Here is a 15,032-nt window from a genome sequence, read left to right as displayed (position 1 = left end):
TGTGTAATAAAACACACATAAAAGAGTCCCTAATAAATCAACGCGATCAGTTCCAATCACGTATAGAAATAAGTAATCGTAATAAATAAATTTCAACTTAAACTTTTATTATCTAACCTTAAATTTGGGTCTGACATTTTATGCGTCACTTCCTCTAACCATGACGGGAATACAACAAATATGACAAAATAGACAACTGTTTTAAAAACAAAAATTAAACGATATTAGACTTTATTATTTGAGACATAGAGTCTTTAAATATAATTAATGAAAGTTGAATATATATTTGTAACAAAGGCGTCAGGTTATTAAGTAGTCGACGCCGAAATGTAATAAAAAAAAACATCAACTTGAATGGAGTTATAGTACGCATTTTTAATGGAGAGACTAAATTTCGGCGCCGAATCAACTTATTCAAATACTAATCAGTATTCTTAGCGAAATTGTTGTCTAGACTTAGGGTTGTCACTGACTAATTAACTCGGAATTCATCCTGGTTAAACGATTTTCTTATATATATATATATAAAGACTTTGACATCGTTAGGCCGATCACCATGAAATCGGACATGTATTTCTTTCATGGAGAAAGTTTTTGTGCCGTCCATATTGTTGTAACACGTCGCTCCATGGCGTTGCACATCAACCTCTATACCGTTTAACGGATCGCCATGATTTTTTTTTAGTACTCTTATACGTAGGCAGGACTAACGACCGCCGGTTTGAGCTAAAGTTTTATTGTTTAAAATTGCAGAGGCAAAATATGTATAATGGTATGAATAAAATATCTATCTTTATCATTTTACAATATCACTAGCTACCTGCCCCGGTTTCACTCGGGTACAATAAGGAGAGAAAGAAAAATTGAAATTCTCGTCATATGTTTACACGGAAGATTTTCACTTATAATATTATACGTGACAATCATCCTTTTAAAATGTGTTGGATGATTTAAAAGATCTAAGCGTACATATGACCGTAAACGACTTTGTTTTATACTATACTAGTTGCAGTCCGCGACATCGTTCGCGTTTCAGAGGTTGATCGGCAGATATTAAGTATAGAAAGTAGCCTGTGTCCTTCCTTAACGTTTAAGCTTACTTATATCAAATTTCATCAAATTCGGTTCAGTGATTTGGCCGTGAAAGAGCAGCAAACAGACAGACAGAACGACTTACGTTAGCATTTTTAATATTAGTATAGATTGACGTTCTTGTGCCCATTGACGGTAGCCCTGTATAGTCTGAACGGAACTTTGCAACATAATCAAATTAAACCAACATAAATAGTAATAAATGTCTGTCATTTTGTTCGGTAACTCTACATTGAATTAATTACATATTTTAATGTTAAAATAACAAATACATTTAAGTACTAAAATCGTAAAGGTACACACACATTAAGTACTGAAGCGATAAGTCATTAATAGTATTGATGGCGTTTGATATAATAATTGGGAATCAAAAATTCTTCGATAAACTTCGTGATATTCGTATCGTACAGCCACTTAATAATATCGGTCTATAATGTGCTCTGCGTTTTATTTGAATGGATCTCAGCCAAACTGAAGTCGTAATTCAGATATATCCACGTAATATTTATTTGTATTTTGACTTTTATCGACATTGTAAATTTTTCGGCGCCTTCAATACGGAATGTTTTAGAATTGATCGAATACATAATATACTATTTATGAGATGTTCTTTTCGTATCTGGAAATTTTTCCTTTGCTCGGGATTTAGTTTTTTTTTTTTAGAACAACCTCTATTATGTATATTTGTATTTAGATTTTTTATTAAGTATTCTCTATAGTCGAGGTAAGGGAGAATTATGTACAGAAATTAGCTCTATATCGTGACTTTATTTTGCAAACTTTATAAAATATTTTCACATTGTCACGGCGAACGTTATAGTAATTTTTAAGCAGCTAAATTTTCCAACCTTAATTAATGGATTTCATAATAACATTACTTAGAATATAATCAATCTATCAATGAATATAAACTGAATGAAAATTTCTTAAAATTGTAAATACTACAATTTTTAATAATTTTTGATCATTAATAATTTTCCCTATTTAAGCATTTTTACCAACGTAACTATTAAAAAATTTTATCAACGGCATTCGTTTTCGATTCTAGGCCGAGCAAACATATATATATATATACTATACGATTTAAAAAAACCTTCTGTTCAATCGTGTCATAGCCTCATAAGTAATTTACAACAATGTAGTATGGCATAATTAATATTCGCATCACTACAAGCCCCCCCCCTCCCTTGCCCACTTTCTACCAAGAACACGTTACAAATCTACCGACAACACACACGGAATAAAATGGTCCATAATCAAGTAATTGTTATTAAGACGGTGTCAGTTCGACGGTATTTAAAGAAGGAGGTGTAAATTACTCAACCGTGATATGAATATTAAAAATTTTTCGTTTGACTGCCGTTGGTCTAGTGGCTATAAGGGTGGATACCCATGGTGGGTTCAAGCCTATTGAAGACAATTAAAAAGTTATTTGTAGTCTGATGAATAAATCTTAATAACTTCATAGAATCTGGATGTAGGATATCTTGAGTCGAATATGCCGGATTATAAGAGTGAAAGAGTAGTGGGTTCACTTCTGTTTTCGAAATCACTTGCTTTTTATTAGAATTAGTTATAAATAAGACAACATAGATACTAAAAGCATGTGAGTTAGCAATTTTTTTAATTATAATTAGTCTTTATATCTATAATAATATTACAAAGAGGTAATATTTGTTTGTATGTAGAGGGTAATTTTTTCGTTTTCAATCTCCTCAATCTTCGATTTTTTTTTTAAATTATTCATGATTTCTATAAAGAATTTTTATTAGTAAATTGCATGTATTATAAGACTGTGGGGTAAATTAAAATGTGCGTACACCTTTAATACCTTCGAAAGTTCTTAAAAATAATGATCCCACAAAAACAAAACATTCATAGCATTCTTCGGACAAAACCACGTAATACAATCAACTTACTCGAACGCGTGCTAAGTTCTGCGGTTACAATGTTGTCTACACGTTTTTTTACACCCTTTCAAAGTAACCGGTAAACTGTTAACCGCATCAATGCGGCATACTAAAATAATCTACGTAGCAACGATACAAAAAACTTAAACGAACATTTTATATGGCGATATTACTGCACACGTGATTATAAAAAAATATAAAAGCCTATAAATCTGCCACTGAACGTAATCCTTTTTACATGACGACTTTTTACATGACGGGATTCAACCACGCTGTCCCAATGTAGGTAGGATACGTATGTGGCAGAATTTCATTTGATACTATTTATCATGACGTTTGACTTCAGGAAACACGAGGATGATATGATATATATTATATATATATATATAGGTGGCAAACGAGCAGGAGGCTGATCACCTATCACCTGATGGAAAGTGACCACCACCGCCCATGGACATCTGCAAACCCGGGAGGCTTGCAGCTACGTTGCTGGCCTTTTAGGAAGGAGTACACTCTTTTCTTGAAGGTTCCCAAGTCGTATCGGTTCGGAAAAACCGCCGGCGAAAGCTGGATCCATAGAGTGGTTGTGCGAGGCAGAAAATGCCTTAAAAATCGCGCTGTTGTGGATTTTCGGACATCTAGGTGGTGCGGGTGATATTTGGAATTACATACTTGTAACTACGTTTTTTAAAGACATTATTATATATATTTATTAGAAACTAAAACCAAATAATGTACAAGCTTGTATCACAACTTATGAATAAAATTACAATTTGAATGTACTTATTCTATGGGTACAAGCGCCTGAACTAGGCCGAGCCTGTTTCAGACGCTAGTCTCTTCCGATGACGTTATTCAATTTTATGAATATACAGTATGTAGTAACATCTCAATACAAGCAAAGTAGTCTCTTGACGGTAGAAGTAAATGAATAATGATAAGATACTTTTTGTGGTTCGTTGGTATTAATCGCTTCAACGGTAGACAAATAATTAGGCCTCAATCCTATTTTAAAAGTTTTACTAACTTTTAATGTTACAAATAAAAAAATCCTAATAACAAATAATTAAAAAAAAATTAAATATTCAGTATCGTATTCATACGTAGTGGTTATTTTAGCTGCTTTTAAATGTACTGGCTATTATTATAGCTATGCCAATAAAATCTAGAGGATGGTCGGCATCCATCAAATAGCACATTCGTTAAAACAAGCTCGTCAAACGTCAGCTAAGAATAGTTTTAAATATACATAACTAATAAACTAGCTAAATATTGGAAAACATTTGACTTACAAGTCTCAACGAATACTTCCCGATTCATATAGTACAAAACCCTAAGTTGATAAAAAAGCGTGGAGCTAATACTTGTTGACTTCCAGGCAGGATATATTACATACATATATTGTATTTAACTAACATGACTTTGTATTTTTAAATGTTGAAAAAGAGTAACTACTGAGTTTCTTGTCGGTTCGTCTCGGTAGAATCTGCATTCCGAACCGGTGGTGGCTTCACTTATAGTTTGTTAAATGACGATTCAAAAGTGCTTGTAAAAGCCTACTTAAATAAAGTATATATTGATTTTGATTTTAAAAAACTTCTCAAACATAACTGTGAATACGAGTATCAAATATGTTTCTGAATTGGAACACGAGACTTTACTATTATCTCCTCTCTCTTGAGGAGAAGGTTTAGATCTAATTCCACCACGCATGCGTTGGAGCCCTCACGATGTTTTTCTTCAACGCCGATCATCAGAATTATAAGAAAAATTAACGATGCTTTAATAGATACGATATTATTTTAATTATTTCTTTTGTTTATTCATAAAAACACTTAAATTTATATCTACATTACTAACTCCGCAAAACCAAACATTATATTGCGTCTCTCTGTTTGTCAACCAAAAAATTATTCGATCACAATTGACGAACTTAAATGATATCAATACGCAAAAAATACGAAACTTGTAAATTGTGGAAAAAATTCGTCCCCTGAGCGCACACTAGCATTTTAAATGTAAATGATTCGTATTATGTATGAACGAGTGTATCTTTATAAATAAATAAAAATCATTACAATTACTGATTGCACTTCATATAACAATAAGTTCGTATACATATATGGTACGTAATAACGAACAATTAACAGTGATAATGGAATTAAAACTAACAATGATTATTCAAACATACGTACGTCTGCTAACGAGTTTAGAACGGATGTCTAAGAATTGCGTTTAAATTTGCTATTAAGCTTAACCATACAGCGTTCTATTCCAAGTTTTAATTTGTTGATTTTATTACAGCTTAATGTATAATTAGTAATTAAAAAGTAAATAACAGTTGACATCAAATTGACATCAGATTGACGCATTGGTGGAGAGCTTGAAAAATCTGTGATATTCATTATGGTCTAGTGGGTCACACGCGAAACGTTGCGTTTATTGAACAGAATTTTACAAATTTCGAAATCTATGAGAGGTTTTGTCTTGATTTAATTTCATTGTAAACTGACGACGTCTGTTCGCATGTTTTACTATTGTTTTTTTATACAGCCATAGCGCCGCTTTCTACACGGCCAGTAACTTAACCTGAATCTAAAAAAAAATCGTAATAATTTAGTAAATTGCATTCAAGACGTTTCTAAGGCTGGAGCTCTTCAAAACAAGACCATAACCGCTGTTTTATGTGCATCGTCCCATAATCACTGGGACAAAAATCGGCTTACGCTATAAACATATATTAATAAATAAGATTTGCGAAAAAAAAAAATCGATTTCGGAACAAAAACAAGTTTAAAGCCTTTTCTCCTTCCAGGAGATCTTTTCCTCCCCCTCTCTCTCTCTCTCTTGCTATATTGTTTATATAACAATATTCTTTTTTTTTTTTATTGTTTCAATTCACAAAATAAATATTTCTTGTCATTAAATATTCTCAAACGTTGTAAATTTTTTTTCAAAGTATCTGTTATTCATTACGTAACATCTCTTTTTCCCATATTCAAACAAAGACATGCCAAACTTACTGTTAATATAATTACTAAAGTACCGTTTACATAAAAATGTGATTTAAAAATTGAAATGTTTGATTAACACACTTCTGTTTAACCCACACGACGCGCCTCAGTCATTTATACTGGTCAATAAATTTTATTGATGTGAAGCTTCTGTGGAAGTTGTACTGATAAATACCTCTCATTAAAATTACATTCCAGTCACAAGTCTTTGTAATATCAACGGATAACGATAATTACGGACTTAGGACAAGTAATACATTCACTCCAAAGGTCATATTAGTAAGCATATAATATTAGTACGTATGTCCAACAATATTTTTTATAACTCTTAGTTGAATAAACCAGGCACCGATTATTTTGTCGTACTTCCTACAAGTTTGGTCAATGCAGTTACGTATAACACGCGCAACGTAAGTTTGCCGCTCTGAAGTTAGATTTTCCGAATAATGGCTAATGTTATTTGTAAATGATTACGATAATCGTCAATTTATGTAATTTTAACCAATCAATATACGCAAAAGCCTAAGAACCCGGTTGTATTTTTCTTTTATTTTACTTTAAAGTATAACTGCGCAGCTACTCGTTGCTTACTTCTGAATTGAAAATCTATAACTATTTTTTATTAATTACATTTGATTTGGTGGTAGGGCTTTCTGCAGGTTTGGGTAGGTACTACCCTACCTATCGCAAGGTATATTGTATTCCGGTTTTAAGTCTGAATCCAGTGTAACTACAGGCATAAGGTACATATTTGACGACCTCCGTGGTCGAGTAGTGTGTACACCGGTTTTCATGGGTACGCCACTCTGAGGTCCCAGGTTCGATTCCCGGCCGAGTCGATGTAGAAAAAGTTCATTAGTTTTCTATGTTGTCTTGGGTCTGGGTGTTTGTGGTACCGTCGTTACTTCTGATTTCCATAACACAAGTGCTTTAGCTACTTACATTGGGATCAGAGTAATGTATGTGATGTTGTCCAATATTTATTTATTTATTATATTTAATCCCATGATTTGTCTTGAATCACTACTGCTATCGACTTTTAACCGTGTCGTTTACAACAGGCAAGCTATAGTCACTTACATCCTTATTTACTTGAAAAATAATCCAATAACATACGATTCATGCCAGAGGAACGACACATTCTACATTGTTTTCATTGTGTCCACGTAAACTGTTAAGGGGAGGACGTATAACATACTTTAATTTAAATAATAATTATTTATATCATGTACTTAAAAATTACTTAGAACACCAAATTGAAAATGTAATACTATTCTAGTTATGTAATTCAAATTGTGAAAAGGTTGCAAGAATACTTGAAGATCATGCCGTTGAATTACAAATGACAAACCTTATGGTTAAAGGTCAACATCGCCCATAGGCATTGGCGCTATGAGAAATATTAACTCTTCCTTACATTGGCAATATGCCACCAACCTTGGGAACTAAATTGTTACGCCCCTTGTCCCTGTAGTTACAATGACTCGCCTGTCGAACCGGAAGGCAAGAAAACTACGGATTGCTATTTGGCGGTTGAATATACATATAATGAGTAGGCGGTACCTACCCAGACGGTCTTACACAAAGCCCTATCACCAATTATTTTTGATGTATTACTTGTTGACGCGGCATCGCCCGAGTTAAGTGGGATGTTACGGTCGTAGGTTTAGATATAAAAAGTAGCTTATGTCCTTCCTAGGAGTTCAAGCTTGTATATCATATTTTACCGTGAAAGAGTTACAGACAGACAGAGTAACAATCGCATTTGTAATATTTTTGTAGACAATTGATTCAGCTGCTTTATTGTTCCAGCTTAGCTTAGTAGTTAGATACCGATGTCACGAGTTCGATCCTGGAGATGAATGTTATTTGAAACTAATCATAGTTTTACTAGCATTATTTTACTGAACTAATCTATTAAGTAGTAATACATAAAATAATAAATATTGTTGCTAATAATTTAATGTCAAATTGACGCAGCGTCGCCTTAATCAGGTAGCGTACAAATCGGTATGCGCAGGCGCAGCAGTTTCTAAGAAATGAGATAAAAAACCGCCGGCGACACTGCATTTATTGTGCTCGAGAATAATTTCCACCTTATTTAGAGTTCTCTATGAGTTAATAGAATGCCCTGAGTAATTTTAATAAAATTTATTCATAATTAATAAAAAAAGTCACTTCAAATATTTAATTTATTACTTTAAATGTACGGACTGTGTTGGGGGTTTGAACTGAACTTTTTTTAACACATGAATGTATAAACAGATTTCTAATCCTTTAAGAAATATTGAGATAAACTAAGAAACTAAAAAAGCGTCAGATTCGTTTCACTAAACGTTACATATAAACGTTGCAAAAGTCAACCTTTATAATAACATTTTATTTTCATTACGCCTATAAAGTTAGATAGGTAAAAGGAAATAAATATTTTTTTTTCTTCAACCAAAATCTTAACTAATTATTCAAAATATCTGACATGTTATAAAAAAAGTAAAATTAGCACTTTTGCTTAGCTATATTCAATCGAATGTGATAATCCTAACAGCTACGTCATCTCGCTTCTATGCGAGCTTTAAAGCTCAGATGATATCAGTCGGTCACGTCTCAATACAACTAACACTGTCTCTTGACTATGCATCGTACGAAGAAACGTTGAAAGCGAACATTTATACTTAAACTTAGCCACTGAATTACATTAATGTTAAACTTGCTGTTCCGTAACTTATTATTCAAATCCTTATTACTTACTATTTATAGGAAATTAGTTGACGAGTTTACATTTTCAATTATTTGAATTCTTAAATAAAGAATAAAAAGAAAGAGATAGCAAGACAGTGCATTTCATTAAATTTCCGCAACAAACACTAAAAGGAGTAAATAGCTATTTACGTCGCGATAATAACACAAACGGAACAATTAGCATTAGCAGCCCGTAAATGTCCCACTGCTGGGATAAAGGCCTCCTCTCCTTTGAGGAGAAGGTTTGGAGCATATTCCACCACGCTGCTCCAATGCGGGTTGGCGGAATACACATGTGGCAGAATTTCGTTGAAATTAGACACATGCAGGTTTCCTCACGATGTTTTCCTTCACCGCCGAGCACGAGATGAATTATAAACACAAATTAAGCACATGAAATTTCAGTGGTGCCTGCCTGGGTTTGAACCCGAAATCATCGGTTAAGATGCACGCGTTCTAACCACTGGGCCATCTCGACTCAAAACGGAACAATACTTCCTTAAAATTAAAAGTTCAATGACCTGAGTTATAAAAATTCCGAGCATTAAAACAATAAGTGAAATTACCATAATTTTAACAAACAAAAATCGAGTAACAACATTTGAGAGCTAACTGAGATTTTATTTACGAAAACGACAATAAAACCCGCAGTGCGTGACCAACCGACTCGAATACGCTCCTTAACATTTAACAATGTACAAATTTACACTTAACGAAGTCACAATAATTCAAAAATACGCGAGCGAAACGTTGGATAAACAAACTTACAATGTTAACATTTACAATGCTATAATAAAATATTTACCAGTTTAATAAACTGAAATAGCCCTGGAGTGCCCCCGGGGCTGTTTCTCAGATTTTTATTCAATGTATCGTTGATATTACAAGACGTACTTAAAGTATAGAACTCATGTGTTCAAATTTAATATTTGTTACAACGCCAATGACATCTTATCATAAGGGGGACCGTCCGCGCTATATAAGAAATAGGGCGGATGATATATATTATATATAGGCAACCTTTAATCTTTAAGGGCCAATGTAACTTGGTGCCGACTATCGAACTTCGATCTGATGTCGATTCGATTCATAATTTCTTTTTCCTGAAGTACCTGTGCATTCTTCAAATTGCCATAAAGTTTGTTTATTGTTGTATAATTTAGATACTTTTAATTCCTTAATATATGAATAATCGAGGATCCAGTCCTTTCCAGTCTTATAAGATATAAACTAATAAAAGATACATTCAATAATTATTTATAACTTTCAAAGCACAAATTCGATGATACGACATTTTAAGGTCAATGGCCGTTAAATATGCAACATTAATTCCATATTTCAATTATAACACAACCTTGTCAAAACGCAATTATATACTTAAAACAAAAACGCAATTGATAACTTTTCCCTATTATTGCAAATTGCAGTGTGAAAAATAGCACCAATTAAGAATAATATATTTATAAAACGCACCGAGCAAAAACAATTATTATAAATAATCATCAAAACTTTTAGAATACCGTTGGTGAATTAAAAAAACGTTTTATGAGCAATTCTGACACCTGGCGTATTAATTAAACAATTCCATGTTAAACAATTTACCATTAAGTGTTGAATGTATACAATTTTTATGACGGAAAAGGTGTATTTACAAGTAATTAACGTATTTACAATTTATAGAACCAGACATTACTCATTCTTGACAATAGCAATGATCGATATAAAGTACATCTTCATTTATGAATATATAAAATAATTTATTTATATTTACATTTATAAAAACGTAAAGTCGGCGAGGCTTAGGTCTCCAGGGTCATTAGAGAAGCTTATTCCACCATTAATTGGAATATGGAGACATGTTCATCCAACACATGAATTCAGAAACGACAGTTTCATGGAACTATCGTGACAAGAAGTGATACTTCAAACGCGTTTGTAAAATTACTTGAATGTTGACTTTTTACGAAGAACCTCAGAGATTATTGTCAAAAACCAGTATCTCCAAATCAACCGTCCACGCGAGCGTAATTACAAGTACAGCTCATTTATAAATGTGAAAACAAACAATTGAATAATTGAAAAAAATATATATACCGAACCCTTATAAGTGGAAGTCACGTTCAACTTTAATGCTTAACTTATCTTGATTGGCAGGTGCTACCTTATAACTTTTTTATTTATTACACTTCATTAAGCCGCGTCTTCAAGGAGAGTAATTTTTTTAAATTAATGACGAAATTAAAGTCCGAAGGACTAGCGCGTAATTGGTGATTTATACTCTGTGTTAGGAATCATTTGCGCTACGATAAGAATTATGTTAATTTATGTAAGTTTGTATAACTTGAAGATAAGGGGTTATTTTTTATTTAATGATAGTAATTGAACAAATGTCAGAGACGATGTCATTAGTAATTTTTCTATTTTAATGAATTTTCTTTTTTAAATTGTTGTTACGTTATAAGATCAGTGTCTAAGAAAACAAAGTAATTAATTAGTCTCTGAAAGTCGCACTTCATAAGAATTCGATTGTGTTTTAGATAAATTTAAAAATTACTCTAAATTGAAATAAAAATATCTATTATTTATTTGCAAATTATATTTAAATCGCGCTGAAAGTGTATTAACCAATTTCAACCAATGAGGTTGTATACATAATCGCTCTTGCGTCTGTTCACAGTTGGACTCGACTCTTATTGTCGACAAACGTCAATTAAACTAAAACCACAGAATAAAAATGATAGTTAAGGAAATGTCAAATGTGACGTTCCATTTTTAAATTAATTCTATAAGATATTATTAAGAAATTCGATAACTGATTCTTGGATCTACATGTAAATTTCATATGTTATTAATCATGGCATCCTTTCCCCATATTAACATGTCATTTGAGCTGATTGAAAGTTGATGAAGTTGACTCAAATTATTACGTTAAAGTTGACAAACTCAAAAAAAAAACCGAACTCACCATATTCACCGTTCACAGCTGCATCTGAAAGCAAAATAATTCATTTTTAATTATCAATGAATGGCTTTCATGATTTTTATATTTCGAGTGATTAAGGGCTACCGCGCACTTAACGACTGACCAGCTGGTTTTTATTTTTTTCTAATTATTGAATTAAATAAAGTATGTATACTAAAGATTTTTTCCATTTGTATGTTTCCTTTATTTTTGTAATAAAATGAACAAGTCAACAAGTTGAATTCTAACAACAGATATTGTTGATAAAAAATACTTAACATTATATTTACAATTATTATTATGATCGATCTGACTTTGAACACTCTTTACGCAAAAAAGACAATACGATTTCATATATTCTGATATGAACATGGGACTTTGATTCCAAGAAGGATTTATTAATCATCGGATGTAGACTCAAGTGTCAAGACACTTGCCAAGGCTTCCACTAAAGAGTGAAAACAAATTAGTTAGAAAAAAAACATGAATTAAATACACGTTTTTTATTTCTCTAAAAGATAAAACAAGCAAGACAAACTTCCCAAAACAAATAAATCCATAAAAATCTATCTTAAGTAATTTTCAAATCCCGAATAGTAACTCTACAATTCCGAAGAACGATATAACCATATCTATAGTTTAAGTTTTAAATAAGTAATTTTCATGAATTCTTTCACCGTTTACATATACCGAGCCGCTATGTAATTTATTTTTTTATATAAGATTACTGTATATTAAATACAACTCGACGATTCAGATCAACATCAGATTGAAATGAAAATTGACTTGAAAAAAAAATATTAATGACTACCGTTGATATAAAACAGTCATCATGCGCGGATTACTTGCTTTGCAAGTTATATGAAGTTAAAATCAAAATGGCGATCACATCGATTACTCTCTGCCTTCTAGATGTTGCCATTGTAAAAATTAATATTTTTTTCTAACAATACCCATCATTAACAACGGTACTACCAGTATTGCTTATAAAGGTTTTATGGTTACACTATTAGTTTTCATCAAAATCGTACCTTAGACTCCTTAAAGATATCCAGTTGACAAAAACACATTATACTGTATATAAAAATAGCAATACCCATGTAACCTTATAGAATTGTGTGGAGTTTACTTCTAATTTCACAAATGTTGACATTAATGAAATTTGACATTTCAGTAAAATCTCTTTTCTAAATTTGACATCTGTCAGAATTATTTTCACAGACAATTTTTGGCGCGAAATGTAATTTTCACGCTGGAACGGACGGAAGACAATAATTCAGTGGCATAATAAGAATCCAATTACAACAAAACACTAACGCCGAGACGAGCGACATTTTTACGAACAATCATTTGTTCCCGCTTTTTGTTTTTACTAATACGTTAACCAACAAATATTTCTAACAACCTAATTACTTTACGAATAAGGTTCATAATTCAACCTATTCTATCGCTCAAGAAAAAGACATACGATAGATGAACCAAAAGAGAATCAACCATTTGATTTTATATATAGGGTTTAGATTCAAATGAATGTGTTATAATATAATGTAAAGGACTGTACGCATTGACCGCTGTCACGACAAAAAAGCTCTCACGCTTGCCTTCTCATCAAGTCTGGCTTTTCGATTATTCATGCGCTACGGTGTCGCGAGATGTTAGTGTATATATACAGAGATGTTAATACCACCTTCGAATGAAATAAACACATGTATGTAGTTGTTTTATTTAATACATACAAAAAGGAAAGTAAATTTCTTTTAAAAACGGGAAAATTTTCAAAGATCATTGATATTTTGTGTCATTATGTGAAAAAAAAAACTATTATTATTCAGTTTTAGGATGGCTCCTGCGCAGTTAAAGTACGCGCGTTGTAGCAGCTCTATAGAAATCCTCACTGCGTAATCGAGTGACGGCTGATAGAGTCGGTCGAGATAATGACATCTGCGGTAAAAACTCGGACAGTTCGTTATTTATCATCCTGGTCTCTTTAATTATCGACTCATGTGTGCCCGCCTTAACGCTAGTCTGGAGCCGCCTTTACTAGTAACATTGCACACCACCAACGGCTATTGAGATATTTGAAATTAATTATAGAACACCTTTTTTTTTAAATTTAGAATATTAAACAAAACGACGTCTATTATAATTTTAAACGTCTTGAATACATTCTCTTTTCATCGGATGAAGTCGATTGATATTATAAGATTCTATTAATTAAATGATCTACATTTATAAATGTGGATACGTCTTTGTTATTATTTTTAAATTAATTGAAATTATACTAAACCAACAAACATAAAATTTATACATAAGATGCAACGCGCTTCGGATAAGGTTTTTTAGTATAGATTCGCTTTGCATTATAGTTTCATCCGCTTTAAATTTAGACTATAAACGTGTATTTCTCGTTTACCTATATAAAAAATAATACGATATCCTTAAAATTTAATTATTATAAAACTGAAAAACTGTCGAAAAGCATGTGACCGTAAGTAATTAACAAAGAACTCTTCTAAATATCAAAAATCATTCATCTAGTGTTCGACGGTGAAGGAAAACATCATGAGGAAACCTGCATGTGTCTAATTTCAACGAAATTAGAATATGAATGTGAATTCCACCAACCCGCATTGGAGGAACGTGGTGGAATGCTCCAAACCTTCTCAAAGGGAGAGGAGGCCTTTAGCCCAGCAGTGGGAAATTTACAGGCTGCTAATGTAATGTAATGTCTTCTAAATGGAGAAGATTCACAAACAATAATTACGTCATCAAAATAAATATCACTTAGCATGCGCAAGCTCCATCAAAACATACTCTATATTTATCGTATAGCATAATTCCAACAGTTGTTTTTACTCGAAAGATCATTATAATTCACTGTTAAAGTAATAAACACACTTCGTTTATAGAATTTTTAAATACACTTCTGCGACGAATGGAAATGTCAGATGATATTTTTAACAGGAATACTTATTCAAAGGTTTGGCGTTCGTTTTAAGCTGTAATTAATTAATTATATTAATATGCGATTATTGCTGTAATGTATCAACGTCTTAGTCAACAGAACGATGTTATGAAGTATGTAATTATAACATTACAATGTTGCCTGAGTTATATGGGTATAAAAAAAATAATTTAAAATAACACCAGTTTCGGAAATATCAATTAATTAAATGCTTAAACAGTTTTATGATACGAAATATCTGTGTTGGCGACTGATTTAAATTCCTCAACAACGATTGAATTGTTGTGTTCCGGTTAGAAGGGTGAGTGAGCCAGTGTTATCACGGGTAAAAGGGACATAACATCTTAGTT

At 32.2% G+C, this 15,032-nt stretch overlaps 1 protein-coding gene across 2 annotated transcripts in view; it reads right to left on the bottom strand.

Moving 5' to 3' along the window:
* Positions 1-15,032, bottom strand: part of LOC125073719 (transcriptional activator cubitus interruptus) — a 95,859-nt gene that overhangs the window by 53,889 nt on the left and 26,938 nt on the right. For both annotated transcript variants that reach the window (XM_047684706.1, XM_047684707.1), the window contains exon 2: positions 11,721-11,744. The gene's annotated coding sequence lies outside the window, so the exon portion shown is untranslated. The remainder of the gene's footprint in view (positions 1-11,720; positions 11,745-15,032) is intronic.

This window comes from Vanessa atalanta, chromosome 25 (genome assembly GCF_905147765.1).
Source record: "Vanessa atalanta chromosome 25, ilVanAtal1.2, whole genome shotgun sequence".
Classification (NCBI taxonomy): domain Eukaryota; kingdom Metazoa; phylum Arthropoda; class Insecta; order Lepidoptera; family Nymphalidae; genus Vanessa; species Vanessa atalanta.
The sequence above is the reverse complement of the archived record's forward strand: the minus strand, read 5'-3'. Positions and strand labels throughout refer to the sequence as shown.